Genomic DNA, 13549 nt, shown 5'->3' with positions numbered 1-13549 from the left:
GTGGGAGAAGACTTGAGAGTCCCTTGGACTGCAAGGGGATCCAACCAGTCCATCCTAAAGGAGATCAGTCCTGAGTGTTCATTGGAAGGACTGATGTTGAAGCTGAAACTCCAATACTTTGGCCACCTGATGCAAAGAACTGACTCATTGGAAAAGACCCTGATGCTGGGAAAGACTGAAGGCAGGAGGAGAAGGGGACGACAGAGAATGAGATGGTTGGATGGCATCACCGACGCAATGGACATGAGTTTGAGTGAACTCCGGGAGTTGGTAATGGACAGGGAGGCCTAGCGTGCTGCAGTCCACGGGGTTGCAAAGAGTCGGACGTGACTGAGCAACTGAACTGAACTGAACCCACTCCAGGATTCTTGGGCTTCCCTGGTGGCTCACCTGGTAAAGAATCTGCCTGCAATGTGGGAGGCCTGGGTTCAATCCCTGGGTTGGGAAGATCCCCTGGAGAAGGGAATGGCTACCCACTCCAGTATTCTGGCCTGGAGAATTCCATGGACTATAGTCCATGGGGTCGCAAAGAGTGGGACACGACTGAGCAACTTTCACTTCACTCTTTGAACTACTTTCCTGTTTTTCTGTTTCCCTTAAGTTGCCTCTATACTTGCAGGAAGTCATTTATTCAACCTTTTTGAATGCTTTGTCAATGGAAGAAGACAGGGAGGATGACAACAGATAGTGTGTACTTTCCCTCTTACAAAGGGAGCAGGAGCCTGGGAAAGGCTGGATTTTTTTTCTCTTCAAGTGTTCGGTTCAACTACCCCAGCAAGGCAGGGGCTGTTACCTCATTAGAGCGATGAGCAAACTGGGGCTTGGTTGCTTAAGTCGCTCACCCAAGGTCACATAGCTTGGAAGTGGCAGGGCTGGACTTGAACCCTGTGCCGTGCGGTCATAGCGCCCATTCTCTTTCCAGCATAATCAGAGTTGAGCATCTGGAGTGTCACCTCCTATCCGTGAGCTGTGTTTCCTTCGCAGCTTCACTAGGCCTGACCCATAGCTGGACGTGGCTGATCAGAGCAGGCCTGCCCACCCTCACTGCCCCGGTGGACTCTTGGCCAGGATGTTGCTTCTGGTAGCTTCACTCATGCCGGGGACTGAAGGGCTCATGTGGCCACAGGGAAGACAGGAATGTTGTGGGACTTTCAAGTCAGAACAACAGGGACTTCCGGATGTCTGGACCAGGCTCCAAGGTGGCCCCAGGACCCCTGCCCCCATGCCACTGGGGACCTCCCTGCTTGGTGACACACTGCCCCCTCTCTGGGCAGCCAGCTTCTCTTCCCATTCTCACCTGTCCATCTCACCCCAGACCGGCTTCTCCTCCAATCCTTAGAGCCTCGGCCGACACCTGGCGGGCATCTCCTGACCCCGCGTGCCCTCTCAAGACCCTGAGTTCTAGGTCACTCACTGCTTCTGTGGCCAACTGCCTGGCTCTTCACTCGACCCACCTCAAATCCCAGAGGGGAGAGCACTCGATGGAAAATGAGAGGAGCTGACGCCCCCTGCCCCACGGCCGCCGGCTCTTGGTCAGTCCCTGCAGCCCCACAGTGGAAGAGGGGCAGGGAAAGTGGGCTGGGGTCGCATGACGTCACGTGGTTGCCCAGGGCCATCCCCTCACCCCAGGGTTATTACTCCTCAGCTCCCTCCCCACATTCCTGCCTGTTGTCTAGAAGCTGGGAGGATGGACCTGTTGCAGCCAAAATAAAGGACTGGAGTCTTGGGGTGTGGGGGGAGGTCTCCTAATATGAAGCTTATTTTCATTATTTTAAAATGTTTTGTCAGTGTACCACAGGCCAATACAATACACGCCATGGAGTACCAAACATTAGCAGTTTCCAGCTCACCTTGCCCCACCTGCCAGTCCTACCCTACAGCCCTGTGAACCCATTTTAGATGTCTGACCTCTAGAATAGATCTGGTTTTTCAAGTTAATTTTTATTGGAGTATAGTTGCTTTACAATGTTGTGTTAGTTTCTACGTTCCGCAAAATGAATCAGCCATAAATATTTATCTCCTCCCTTTTGGACTTCCTTCCCATGCAGGTCACCACATTAAGCAAGTCAGCATTAAGTAAGCATTTTCTGTGCTATACACTAAGTTCTCAATAGTTACCTATTTTGTACATACTGTCAATAGTGTATAGGTGTCAATTCCAGATTTGTGCTATTTTAAGCCACTAAGCTTGTGGTGATTTGTTGTAGCAGAAATAGAAAACTAATGTAATAATTGATATTGGTGGTGGTTGGTGGTTAAGTCGCTAAGTCATGTCTGACTCTTGCGACCCCGTGGACGGTAGCCTGCCAGGCTCCTCTGTCCGTGGGGATTCTCCAGGCAAGAATGCTGAAATGGGTTGCCATTTCCTTCTCCAATAATTGATATTAATATATATTAATAGTGCCTTACACTCCTATTGTGCTTTACTATTTACCATATAGTAAATATTATACATCCTTGTCTCCCTAACTAGACTATAAATTCCTTAAGGATATGAACTGTCTTTTCTACTTCTCTGGCACTCTAGTACTCTCAGCTCTCACCTGCGGGTTCCACATCCTCAGATATCAAAGGCCGACCGTGGTGTCTAGTATTTAACGGCTCTAGGAACTTGGTGAAGGAATGAAGAGAGTGATGCTTATTCAGCATACATTCTGTCCCAGGCACTATAGTAAGCATTTTACATGCTTTTATCTCATTAAATCTTCACACGCCTTTAAAAGTGGAGGGGAGGGGGTGGAAAGGAAAAGAGAATCTCTCCATTTCATAAGTTCAACATTTTGTAAATCCTCATGTTTCCCTTGTTTATTTCCCTTTGGGCTTTGTGGGTTGTCAGTAAAGTTCCATTTGAAAACCTCTGTCCTTTAAGCCAAGGGAAACACAGAAACAGAACTGCTTTGCCCACGCTTGGCCAGAGGAAAAAAAGAACTGGGTCTGGAAAGGGGGTTGAGGGTGAGGCTTTGAACCAAGAGAGCTGGGTGCAAGACCAGCTCTGCCACCCACTGGCTCCACGAACTTGAGCAATTTACTTACCCTCCCCAAGTCTGTCTCCTCTGCTGTAAAACTTATGCCACATTTACTGCACAAATGTGAGGTGAGCTCTTATTTTGTGCTGGGCCCTGGCCCCAGCCCTAGAGATGAACAGATGAATACCAGAGGCACAAGTCCCTGCTTTCATGGGGCATACCTTCCAGAGAGGTAGAGAAAGTAAATAAGACACAAATAAACATGTAGTGTGCTTGTCAACAATGCTAAGGGCAGACAGATGTCCTAGGTGAGCAGTTAAATAAAGGACGGCACATCCAGTGTCGTGGGATAGTCTTAGCAATAAAAAGGAAGGAACTGTTGATACATCTCGTATGGACCTCAAGGGCATTCTGCTGAGTGAAAAGAGCCCATTCCCAAAGGTCACGTGCTGCATAATTACACTTATATGTCATTCTCAGAACACCAACACTGTAGAGATGGGGAACAGACTAGAGGTTGCCCGGGGTTAGGGGTGGTGGGTGTGTGGGCTTGACTAGAGAGAGAGATCTTTGCAGTGATGGAGTATGCTGTATCTTGGTTGCAGTGGTCGTTACGCCAATCTACACATGTATTTAAAAGGGCTGAAAACTGCACACACATTGGACCAGTGTCAGCTTCCTGGCTGTGATGTGATGTAAGATGCCACCATTGAGGGAGCCTGGATGAAGGGTGCACGGGACCTCTCTGTGCTGTCTCTCCAATTTATTGTGAATCTATCACTTCAAAAATTTTTTGAATGTGCAAGAAAACAAACTAAAGCAGGGAGGAAGAATAGGCACTCCGTGGCCAGCGGTGTTGAAATTTTGGATGGGGCTTAACAAGGTATAACTACCTTGGAGGGCAGAAGGGTGGTTTAAATGCAATGTGACTGGAACCTAGAAATACTGCAAATACACAGTAAATGCCAGTTATTAATGTTTTTCTTAGGGAGCTTAGGGTTCTGTTTAAATATCTCCTTTTTTGTATTTGATAATATTGCTTTGGTTATTTTTTTTCTAGGTCCATAACTTTTGAAGACGTATGTTTGAAATGTTTACAGATGACATGGTGTACGGTCTTGGATTTCAAGATAAAACACAAAGCAGAGGGGACTTCCCTGGTGGTCCAGTGATTAAGACTTCACCTTCTAATGCAGCGGATGCAGGTTCAATCCCTAGTCGGGGACCTAAGATCCCACATGCCTCCCAGCCAAAATACCAGAACATAAAAACAAAGAGTATTGCAACGAATTCAATAAAGAAAAAACAAAAAATGGTCTACGTCAAAAAAAAAAAAAAATCTTAAAAAACACAAGGCAGAGAAGTGGAGGGATGTGGTAAGGGTTTGTGGCTGGGTGGACTGTGAGGGTGGTGGGGTCCCTTGAATTCTGTCACTAAGACAGCAACGTCTCATCCCAGACGGACTCCAAGCACAGCAGGAGCCAGTTCTCCTGCCGGCCCCTGAGGTCAAGACCACACCCACGTCATCAGCTTTTGGTGTTGCAGAGAAGAGAATGTACCCGGATGACCCACATCTTCGGTGGGATGGTCTGTAGGAGCTCCTCTTTCTGCTTTTCAAGTTGAGACCATCTCCTGGTTTACTGTTAGGAGCTGGTTTTAAGGGTCTGTCCCTGAGTTGTTTCTTAATAATTTGTTCACTTAGAAAACAGGGTTCTGAGGGCAGGCAGTGCAGCAGGGTAGAGGTGTGCTTTCCCCTAACTTGTGTTAGCTGCAGAAACTTCTTTCTCCCCAAACAAATCCTCGTGAGGCCACCAAATGTATGAAACAGACAGCCTTTCTACAACAGCGTGATGTTGATGGAAGTGCTCTCCTCCCCTTTTAAAAAAAATTTTTTTTTAATTTATTTTTGGCTATGCTGGGTCTTCACTGCTGCCCAGATTTTCTCTAGATGCAGCGATCAGGGACCACTCTCCGGTTGCAGTGCTTGGGCCCCTCACTGCAGCGGCCTCTCTTGCAGCAGAGTATGGGCTCTTGGGTATGAGAGCTTGAGCAGGTGCGGCAGGCGGGCTCAGCAGTTTCAGCTCCTGGACTCTAGAGCATAGGTTCAATAGCGTGGGCTTAGTTGCTCCGAGGCATGTGGGACCCTCCTGGACCAGGGATTGAACCCTTGTCTCCTGCATTAGCAGGTGGCTTCTTCACCGCTGAGCCATGAGGGAAGCCCTCCCCTTTGGTTTCTTTGCCAGCACTCTACAGTTTATCAGCTCAGCTCCAAAGGGAGGCAGCCTAGATGAGGTCCTGTCTTAGAGCCAAGGAACCTGGGAGCGGACGGTTCTGTTATTTGCTTCAAGCCCTGTGGGTGATGAGCAGGGGGACCACTTCCTCCCTGAGTCCTCCACTGTGCCCGTGGAAGCCTGGGTGGGTGGTCTCATCCCTGCAGCCCTCAACACAGGGTCCAGTGATGCATGGAAGTGAAATGCCCACATGTGCTCCAGGAAGTCAGCCAGTCAGCCTCCAGTTGGAGAGAACCACCTAGTCGCAGCCTTCAGTTGCCATCGGCCGCCCAGGGGACATTCACGGCACCCAAATGTCTTCAAAAGAAGGGACTTTGCCACTGTCTTTAGGCCTAAGTAACAATGGCCTGTGGGAGAGGTCTTTATCCATAAAGATGATAACAGTATCTATTGGGTCAGTGCTGAACATGCCTTTCTCGCTCAGTCCTCCCAACCACCCAACTATTTGGGTGTCACTATGATTATTAACCCTATTTTACAGATGGGAAAACTGAGGTCTAGAGAGGTGAAATAACCTACCCACAGTCAGACAGGTGGTGAGTGATGGAAAAGAAAATGAAAGTCGCTCAGTCGTGTCCAACTCTTTGCGAACCCATGGAATTCTCCAGGCCAGAATACTGGAGCGGGTAGCCTTTCCCTTCTCCAGGGGATTTTCCCAACCCAGGTCTCCTGCATTGCAGGCAGATTCTTTACCAGCTGAGCCACAAGGGAGAAGAACCCAAAATTCAGGTCTGTCTGGTGTCATAGGCCTTGCCTTTTCTTTCCAGTTTTTTGTTTATTGGTTTAATTTGGTAAAAAGTATCACACAACCACCCCCCTTCCTAGTAGAAGAGAGTTTTCCTTCTGGTGTAGTTCTCCAGAGCTATTTCCTACATGTATATTCTGCTTTGCATGTGTGTGCACTCAGTCGTATCTGACTGTTTCTAGACCCCATGGACTGTAGCCCTCCAGGCTCCTCTGTCCATGGAATTTTCCAAGCAAGACTATTGGAGTGGGTTGCCATTTCCTGCTCCAGGGAATCTTCCTGACCCAGAGATCACACCCATGTCTCTTGCATCTCCTTTATTGGCAGGTGGATTCTTTACCACTGAGCCACCTGGGAAGCAATATTCCATTTTAATCTTACTCGAAATGGGGGCTATACCCCCCACTCTCCACCTAGTTTTTCACCCATGGCACTTCTTGAACAGGGTTCTGAATCAGTACATACAGATTGGCCTTGTCACTTTTTATCCGCTTAGTATTCTGTACCTGTGGCCATATTGATTCTTTTCATCAGTCTTCTATAAATGGTCACCCGGGTGGATTCCAGAGGTTTCTCTCCCCAAGCACTGCCAGTGCTGACGCGCAAACTCGGCCAACATGCCTGACCGCCTCTTGTCACCGTGGCCACGACCCCTCTCTGGGCTTAAGATTCCTTCCAGTCCTAACTACAGCCTCTGATCCTTTAGCTGGAGAAGGGCCGTAGCAGGTGTTCTCAGTCCCTCCTGACGGGGGTCAGAGGCCCTGCAGCAGGGTGAGAGGGCTGGTGGAGGGTCAGCTGGCCTCCTGCAGGCCCAGCCGCGTGCAGACCTCCCAGAGGAGAACCACCCACCCGCTGCGCTCCTCTCTTAAGAAACATGTGGTGTGCACAGATGGCCCCCACGCCCCATCACTGTTTCCTGCTCCTCCCACTTGGCCCAAGGCCTCTAATCCCCTTTTTCCATCTTGTTCCCTAAGGCAAACTTTCCTTCCTCCTTTTCCCTCTGCAGAGGGTGGAGCAGATGGTGACCTAGCTCTCCAAGGTCAGAGCTGCCCCTCCTGAGAGGTGGCCTCAGATGACCCACGGATGAGGAGGGGGCCCTGGTAGGCAGCCAGCCAGGGGGCCTGTTGACAGGAGCTGCAGCAGGACAGTGGGTCTACAGGCAGTTTGGGAAGTCGCCTCAAACCCAAAAGGCCCTCAGTGACCCAACTAAGTCAAATGAAGCGTGAATTGAACCTCGCTTCCAGCAGTTTTCTTCCTATTCCTACAAAGTTTAAGAGAAACAGGAAGGGGGAAGAGGACTCTTCTGCACCCTTCTCAATATGGTGCTAAAGGACATGCATCCTGGGAGCAGAGAAATCAGGATTTGAGTGAGCCTGGAGACCCAGGTTTGATCCCTGAGTTGGAAAGATCCCCTAGAGAAAGGGGATGGCAACCCACTCCAGTCTTCTTGCCTGGAGAATCCCATGGACAGACGAGCCTGGTGGGCTACAGTCCATGGGGTTGCAGAGTCAGATACGACTGAGCGACTGAGCACTCACACACGCAAACGGCAACAACATGACCCAGATTTACCCACTCTAGACCTCAATGTCAATAGCTGTCAAATGGGAGTTAGAAAACTGACCTAAACTGATCTAACAGCAGCAGCTGCCCTCTGTGTCCAGTGGGATATTTTCTGAGGTGGCATTTACTTGCCAAGGAGGATGTATGTCCCAGGTGAAAGAAGTCTTTCTGCAGAAATGGGGACCTACCTCCTCTCCTACTGAGGGGAGTCGCCGAGTAAGAGGGGCTGGCAGGACGGCCCCCGAGAGGCTGGGGGGTGGGGGCCACCCCGGCTCCCTGCTCTTCCAGCTCCCTCTGCCCCTTTCCCCCCCGCTGGGGGTCAAGTGTCCATCCCCGCCTGGGTGATCTAGAGCTGACCCCCAGCAGGATGTGATCCTAGCCCCCTCGGGTGAGTCTCTGAGGCCTGTTTCCTCAGCGCTGCCTGGGCTGTGACTGGAGCCTGGGAGCCACTCCCTGCTGTGGAAGCTGATGTGGCCCCTGAATCCTGAGAGACCCTCAGGGCGATGGAGGGGGCTCAGAGAGCCAGGCAGGGCCTGGAGAGAGGCCCTGGGGTGGCAGTCCGTGGGAGACCCCACCCCACTGGTGTAGCAGCCAGGTCTGCCTCCCTTTGGCAAGTGCCAGGAGGTGGGGGGGTGGGGAGTCGTGGTGAGGGGTGTGTGCAACTGGGCATCCCTGAGCCCCTAAGTGTCCTGCACAACCCCTCCTCCAGTGGCCTCCAGGGAGGAGGAGGGGCCTCCAGCACCCCCGGGACCCCAACTGCCTCACCAGACAGGTGCCAGGAGAGGCTGGCAGGAGGCGCAGATCGGGCACGTCTGATGCACGCCAGCATCTCTTCCTCGCGCTCACCTCTCTTGCAGCCTCTCTTCCTCGCTTTGACTCGGTGAGCGTCAGTCTCGGTCTCTGGCCCGGTCTGTTTCCCCTGTCTGCCTCTGCCTGCCTCTGGCACCCTGACCTCTAGCCCCTTCCTGCCCCTCTTCCCCTTTAGCCTTCCCTCACCCCCATTTTTCTCTACCTGAAAACAACCCCAGCCCCCTGAGGTTTGGGGAAGGTGAGGTTTGGGGACTCAGAGGCCAGGCCCTACCCCAGAAGCCCAGCAGTGAAGCCGTCGCCAGCTCTGCGGGACGCCACGGCCCCAGGAACTGCCGCCGCTGTGCGCGCCCCTTCATTCGGTCATTTAACTTCCTCGCTTCCAGCGGGTCCCACATAGAGAGACAACCAACCCATCATCCTATCCCCCCAGGGCCCCTTCCTTCCAGGGAAATTTGTCATCCAACTTTCTTCTCCAGAACAGGGAGGGCATGGAGGAGTGTGGTGCCAGGCCACAGGGTCTGAGGACAGCTCTTTGGGCTTTCTGGGTTTTTCCCACCACTCCTCCAGCCCAGAGTGGTTTGGAATCAGTCACATTGGGTCCATGCTGGGCTGGAATGGTGGCTTCACGTGTGCTGATGAGATGCCAGAGCCGTGAGGATGGGGTGTTAGATGTTAGGAGACTCTTCTCATCGGCAGAAACATATTTGAGACCCTGGGCATCGTGAAGCACGGGGTGGTCCCCTGGGGGATGTCTTGCCCACCCTTGGGCCTGGATTGGTGGAACAATTGGCCAGGATTCAGTTGGCAGAGTTGGGTTCTGCTTGTTCCCTCTACACTGCCTTCGGCACCTGGCACCCCTTGGCACAGTGGATGGTACCCCGGGCACCTCTTGGATGCTGGCCAAGACTTTCCAAGTTCACCCCTTTGCAATCTCCGGGTCTCTGACTGTCTGGGCCCCGTTTTAACTGGAAGTTGGCTGGCACAGAGTTCAGCGAGCCCTCCCTGCCAACTTCCTCACCGCCTAGCTTTTGATTCGAAAGCCATCTTTATGCCAATCCCACAAAAAGGAGACCAAACCAACAACAACAGGAAGGGAAAGAACAATAAGAATGTGGCAGACTCAGTGGGTGTTTCCAGCAGGTCTTGAGGGTCCAGAGAGGTCCTTTTGTGCAGCCAGGACCAGGACAGAACATCTGGGCTGAGTTACTGGCCCAGTTACAAAGGTGTCCCCTTCCCAGTGGCTCAGGACTTGCCAAAGATTCCAGAAAAACAAGAGGGTTTGAGGTTGAAAAGTAGTTTAGGGATTGTGTTCATGTTCTTGTAAATGATACACAGTATTCCTCAGTATTCCTCGGGAAAAGCTTAGGCAATTTAAACACAATATAGCCAACAAGGGCGATGGAGACAGACAGTCGTGGGCTCAGTCCCTCGTGGGGCCCCAGCCGTGGGCACTTTTCAGAAAAGGCCTGGCCCTCTCTGCAGACTTGAAGTTGGGTGCTGGGACGTTGATGGAGGACTGGGAGGGGGTGAGTGACATCACACCTCTTTACACCGTAATTTGTGAAAATTCTGAAAGGAGTGAAGGAATAAAGGAAGAAATGAATTTTTAAAGTAATTTTTTTTATTCCCTGAAAGAGTATGGATTTGAGTTTTATCTCTGCCCTCCTAAAGAAGCTTATTAGGTGTTTCTCTGTTCGCTTCTGTACTCACCCCTATCCTTCACTAACACACTGCCCAGGTCTGAGTTCACCACTGACCCTTTTTTTTTTTTTCTATTTGCCCATTGCCCAACTGAGGATGTGTTTAGGGGTTTTTTTTAATGACCGGCCCCCACCCCACACACTGTGGTCCTATGAATTAAACAGACATAGATAGATATAGGTAGATGGAGAGAGAGATACCAGTATCAATCTCTATCAATCTCTGTATCTCTCTATATTTATATCCACTGATTGATCAATACTGGAAATAGAAACTGGAAATTCAAGGCTCTGTCACTTACCTGCCCAGAGACCCCTGTTGGTCTTCAGCTATATTACAGACCATCCCTGCCTGGAATTCTCCAGGCCAGAATACTGGAGTGGGTAGCCTTTTCCTTCTCCAGGGGATCTTCCCAACCCACGGATCGAACCCAGGTCTCCCGCATTGCAGGCGGATTCTTTACCAGCTGAGCTATCAGGGAAGCCCTCTGGATATGCTAGTCAATTTTTAACAGCAGGCTCTTGGGGGAAGGGAGTGAGAAGCCCTGACTGTAGCCTTTGCCGATTCCTGTGATGTAAACCATTCCCACCATGGCTGACGTCACATTACCAGTGTGATGTCATGGAGCGTGGAGCTGGGAAGAGATGCACATGGCTGCTCTCACGAGTCGTGTCTGCTGCATCCAGCACACCACACCGGAGACCAGTACGGGATGGATCCAGCCGGCCTCTGAGGCCGGAAGTCCCCCAATCCCTTCTCTGTCCGTGGCTGCCCCAGGGGTTTGAGACGCTTTCCCACCAACCGGCTCTTACCCTCTCTCCTCAATTCCTGGTCCACCTTACACCCCGCCTCTTCCTCCAGCAAGTACAGACCAGGGTCAACAGTCCTTATCCAACGGCAACCGGAAACCACAGCCAGGACAACAATCCTTTATTTTTCTTTAAAAAGGAACTATAAACCAAATCAATGTATTCCCCATCCCTGAAATGTGTAAACATATAAAAGAAAGTGTACCCTTGTTACTGAAAGCGGAGAGTGAGGGAAAGGAGAAGGTGGAGCCCGCTGAGGAACAGACCCCCTGAGGTGGCCCAGCCCCGGAAGGTCACGGCCTATGACCCAGGACTCTGTGGTCAATGCCTCAGGAAAGGAGGAGGCAGGCAGACCGGGTGGCTGTGAGCCAGCGTGGAGCCCTGGGCGGTCACTCAGGGGAAGGAAGGCCACTCAGGGCCGGGCTGAGGAAAGGAACTCCAAGCACCGTCTCAGAGCCTCCAGGCAGTGGGAGATCAGAAGCTCATTCTCTCTCTCTCACTCAAGAGAGAAAAGTGACCTTTGTAATAGCTGAGGCAATTCCAGGAGCCATCCCACACAGGAAGCGTCTTCCCTGAGTGAGCCTGAGGCAGACACGTGTGTCCCACCAGCTAGTCTCACTGCCTCACTTGCTGAGGACATTCTGCCCCTGTGTGTAGTTCTGCTGTTTGAAGTTGTGAGGAGTTTTTACCCAGCTGGACCCTCTAGAGAGGCAACTACTGGGCGGGGACCTGTCCTCAGACCCTGGAGTCTGTCCCATCCTGGAGGGAACCAAACTGGTCCATCTTCAACATTGTGCCTTTCTGAGGGTGGGGAGGGGGGTGTTCCAAGAGAAATTTGAATAAAGCACGTTTTTTACCCAATGTAGAGGAGCAGGGAGAGGGGAGTGATGAGGCTCATGGAAGTGAAGGATGGAGAGGTTAGGAGGTGATGGAGTAAAGTCAGTCCTGGCTGACCCAGAGTCACCACTGCACTGACCTCACCTTGACCCTTAGGGGGCTGAACAGCCCCCACCTCACCTTCACTGAGACCTTCCTTCACCCCTCCCCGCTTTGTGGTGAAATGAGCAGGGTAAGGCTCCCCCTTAGAAAATTTGGGAACCCCTGAGTCATAGGCACTGTTTCTCAGCACAGGAGACACTTTGGGGGTGATGCTTAGACACAGACAATGTTCAACGTTCTAAAAAAAGTAATTTCTTTTCTATTAATTTTTAAATTAATTTTTATTGGAATATGGTTGATTTCTAATGTGTTAGTTTCAGGTATATAGCAAAGTGAATCAGTTATACATATACCCACTCTTTTTTAGATTCTTTTTCCATATATAGGTCATTAGAGTACTGAGTAGAGTTCACTGCGCTATACAGTAGGTCCTTACAGTAGTGTGTACGGGTCAATGCCAGTCTCCAATCTATCCCTCCCCCTCTTATCCCCGGGTAACCATAAGTTTGTTTTCTATATCTGTGACTCCATTTCTGTTTTGTAAATAGGTTCATTTGCACCATTTTTTCAGATTCCACATATGAGCCATATCATATTTATCTTTCTCTGTCTGACTTACTTTACTCAGTGTGACAATCTCTAGGTCCATTCAGTTCACTGCAAATGGCATTATTTCATCCTTCTCTGTGGCTGAGTAATATTCCATTGTATATATGTACTGCATCTTCTTTATCTGTGCCTCCATTGATGGACATTTAGGTTGTTTCCACGTCCTGGCTATTGGAAACAGTGCTGCAATGAATCCTTTCCATTAGTTTCGAGTCTTTCTGGTTACCATTCAGGGACGTCTGTATCAGAATTCTAGAGCTGCCACACAGAGTACCATGGAGCAGGGGGCTTAACCAACAGAAATTCGTTTTCTCACAGTTCTGAAGGCTGGACAGCCAACAGCAAGGTGTCTGCAGTGTTGGTTCCCTCCTGTCTCCTTGGCTTGCAGACGGCCATTCCATCTTCTCCCTGTGTCATCACACAGCCTCCCCTCCATGTGTTCCTGTGTCCTAAACTCCACCAGTCAGGGGACTTGCCTGGTGGCCCAGCGATTGAGACTCTGCGCTCCCACTGCAGGGGGTACGGGTTACATCCCTGGTCAGGGAACTAAGATCCTGAAATTTCCACAGCGTGGCCAAAAACAACAAAAAAAAAGACATCAGTCAGATTGGACTAGAGCCCATCCTAATGGCCTCATTTTAACTTAATCACCTCTTTAAAGATCCTGCCTCTAAATGCAGTCACATTCTGAAGGACTGGGGGTTGGGACATCAGCATAAGAATTTCAGGGGGACACAACGCAGCCCATAATACCCCCGCTTAGTGTGGACATCACTCTGTTTCAATATTTTCTCCTTTTCAGAAAAGAAAGACCTCAGACTAAGAGACTTGAAGGCAAGAGAACCCTGAGTCAGAGATAATCATGCGGTGTTTCTATCAACTGTACATTGTCTTCTGGGACATGTGACACTGGCCATATATGGCAGTGACTTGATGTCACTTTTTAAAGTAAGTACATTGAAGAAATGAGTGAACTCTTCAGTAACATGAGGTACATCATGAAGATGGTACAGAGAGGAAATGGTATCTAGCCTAAAAGGCTTAGCAAATGGGATTGAATGGATGCCCAACGCTGGCTGTGTTAGAGCAAGGACTGGAACCCAGGGCCCTACCTCT

The sequence above is a fragment of the Giraffa tippelskirchi genome, chromosome 2, assembly GCF_054371585.1.
Source record: "Giraffa tippelskirchi isolate mGirTip1 chromosome 2, T2T-mGirTip1v1.2.pri, whole genome shotgun sequence".
Classification (NCBI taxonomy): Eukaryota; Metazoa; Chordata; class Mammalia; order Artiodactyla; family Giraffidae; genus Giraffa; species Giraffa tippelskirchi.
The sequence above is the reverse complement of the archived record's forward strand: the minus strand, read 5'-3'. Positions refer to the sequence as shown.